We start from the raw sequence: 2937 nt of genomic DNA, 5'->3' as shown, positions 1-2937 counted from the left end.
ATGGGGCTGAAGGAACAAGATGGCTGTGTGTGTGTGTGTGTGTGTGTGTGTGTGCGTGCACGCGCGCGCACCTTTCTCTTTGTCTCTGTGTCTCTGTCTCTCTCTCTTTATCCATCTCCCTCTCTCTGTCTTTGTCTCTGGGTATATGTCTTTCTATCTTCCTCTCTCTCTTTTCCTCCCTCCCTCCATCCTCCTCCTCCTTCTCTCTCTCTCTCTCCAATGTTGTCCTTTCAAAGAAACAAAAAATAGATACACAGGGACTCTCATTTCAAAATACTGCCTGTTCATGATGCTGTCTTTTCTGTTCCCTAGAACCCACTTCTTCTCCATACTGGACACAGATTTCTCGCCATTGTGGAGGCACCATCAACACAGAAACTGGAGGAATGACTAAAAAAAACAGTGTGATGTAGAGGACCAAACATGAAAAGGACTTAAGAGAAAGATCAATGAGAATGCCAACCCCACAACCGGCAGTGGGATCTCAGGCAAGTCGCCGAACCTCTCGGAGCCATGGTTTTCAAATCTCCCAGGATACAGCATAGCTTAGAATGCCAGCTGGACCACTTACTAATTGTGCAAACTTGAGAAAGTTATTCCACCTCTCTGAACCTCAGCTTTTCGCACATAGGATAGAAATAGTTCTGTCCATATGCTGGAGCTATGATGAAGGTTAGATGAGAATGTGCACAGAAGCACTGTCCCAGCACCTGACGCATTCCATCCACAGGCAGCAGGATATTCAATCTGCAGTGGAGCCCTGGGGTTGAAATACTTGCTCAGAAATACACAATGAATGTAAATGATCAATGGCAGTAAGTTCTCTCAGCTCCTACACCTGTGAATAATTACATAACTGCCAGGGGGGGAAAGGGTTAAGGGCTTTTCCCACCCAGAAGAGAGAGCAGAAGTAACCCCTGGAAACCCCTTCCAGGGTTCTGGCATCGCGGGGTGGTGCCCAGACCACCTGGGAGGAGATGGCTTTCAGGAATGAGTGAGAATCTCCACTGTCATGACCCAGCAAGCCTAGACCTGCCCTTCACAATCAGGCACCTCACCAGGAGAAAGGAGATTCGACCCCATGTGGGAATCTCCTATAATCTGGCTCATAGGCCAAGGTTAGTCTCATGAGAAAAAAAGAAAGGGAGAATTTGCTAGAACTTTGCTAGAATTTCCTAGAAAGGAAGGGAGAATTTGCTTTGGTATTTAGTGGTCTCTCCATCACTGTCAACCCCATTCTGTGATTTAGAAAAGAGACGTATAAATGTGGTGTGTTCATGCGTTCACCGATAGTTGATGAGTCCAGCAGTATGACCACGTGGGAATGGGGAAGGCCAACTCAGGAACAGATCAGTTCTGGAGTTTGGTTAATGTGCTAATATAAGTGTCCATCTACGCATGTTTAAAGCTTCCTGTAACTCCTGATCAACCTAAAGGACTATGAGTTAGTCCATTTAGGGAGGCAAAGGCCAAGAACAGGATGCAATACTCGAGAGTTGGAAGAATTGTCCAGAATTTTTCATCATCCCCGGTTCATCTGGGTACAGACATCAAAGAATGAATGTCATTCATCACTGTGAGGTTTGGGGTCAAAAATGTCAACCTGAACATAGCTTAAAGTGCAGAAACAAGTCTGCCATCTCTTTCCTGGAGACCGAGGGCAGTCAAGGTGTTTGGCTGACTTTGGGAGAAGCCCATCCAATGAAGAGAAATGGCCAACACTACATTCAGCATCCACTGCATGTGACCAGAAAGGAGGAATGGACACTTACGACAAAAGACCTCCGCATCATGTTTGGGGCAGCCCGACCTGGTGAGCCATGTTGGTTGAAGGCCTAAGGTGCTAAGAATCAGTCCTTCCACTCCTTGATCACAGGGTATGAATGTGCTGTTTGGTGGGCCTGGGTAATTAGCGTTGGTGGCAAGCAGTTATAGGGTTAAGTGCTACCAGGGGTTTGAGCTGGGCTGACAGAGCCTGAGCCGCAGAGTGGGGTGGTTGCCTAGCAACAACACCTGTAGCACATTAAGCAGCCAGTCAGCTTTGTCAACTTCTAGCGGGGGCTTTGTAGAGCGGAAGGTGGGGGTGGAAGAAGGATCAGAGGGCACAGAAGTGGAAAGCTGGACAGTGGCTCTCAAGATGGAAGAGGGTGCAGAATTGAGAGTCCCGCCAACAAGGCTTTATGCCTCTTTTCTTCAAGCAGAAGCAGGTAGGCAGCTAGGGTAGGAGTCCAGAGTAGGTGTCAATATGGCTCTTATATCTTCCTAAGACCCTCACATGAAGCATCAAGTGAAGTTGGAACCCCCTTCCTCAACCCAAGCTCTCAAAGAAGGCATCTGGGATTTGCTAATTTGGGGAGGGTCTGGGAGAATGAGGAGGAGGCATTCTGTGGTTTTGTTTTCAGATCCGGGAGGACTGGGGGCTCATTCCACTGACTCATCTTCGAGGAAGGACCACAGAGAAGAAGCAAAGACTCTGAGAGGGTAAAATCTTTCTCACTGCCTTCCTTTCACACCTTCCCACGCATCTCTCTGGACCCCATCTCACACATACATGAGATACAGCTGAAAAAAAGAAAAGATTTGGGGAAGGACAGAGAACTCAATAATATTGTTGCTGCTGTCTTTATAGAACTCATGGTCTAGCTAGCCCCTTGATTTCTCTCACAATTTCCAAGCTGCCTGAGAGGGCAGGGGGCAGAGAGTGGTGTATTCGAGGGGAGGGGCCTATTCTTCTGTAGCCCTGACAACCAGAAGACTTGGAATCAACCCCACCATCACTTGTAAGCCATGTAGCTTTTGGCCGATATCTGCACTGAGGCTCAGTTTTCTCATCTGTAAAGTTGGGGGTAATTACAGCTGTCCTACTTACCTTATGGGAATCAGAGAACACCGCTTTCTGCTCCTCATTCTCCCAGACCCTCCCCAAATTAGCAAATC

At 47.7% G+C, this 2937-nt stretch overlaps 1 long non-coding RNA gene across 1 annotated transcript; it reads left to right on the top strand.

The window, feature by feature from the left end:
- Window positions 1–2011: 2011 nt before the first annotated feature.
- LOC147357488 (uncharacterized) lies at window positions 2012–2627 on the top strand. The gene is made up of 2 exons (XR_015141445.1): window positions 2012–2207; window positions 2403–2627. It is a non-coding gene; the product is annotated as an uncharacterized LOC147357488 (long non-coding RNA).
- The last annotated feature ends 310 nt before the right edge of the window (window positions 2628–2937 follow it).

Source organism: Bos grunniens, chromosome 15 (assembly GCF_055505025.1).
Source record: "Bos grunniens cultivar Pamir isolate PY7600 chromosome 15, Bosgru_T2T1.0, whole genome shotgun sequence".
In the NCBI taxonomy this organism is placed as follows: domain Eukaryota; kingdom Metazoa; phylum Chordata; class Mammalia; order Artiodactyla; family Bovidae; genus Bos; species Bos grunniens.
This window is presented reverse-complemented; position numbering and strand designations above follow the sequence as displayed.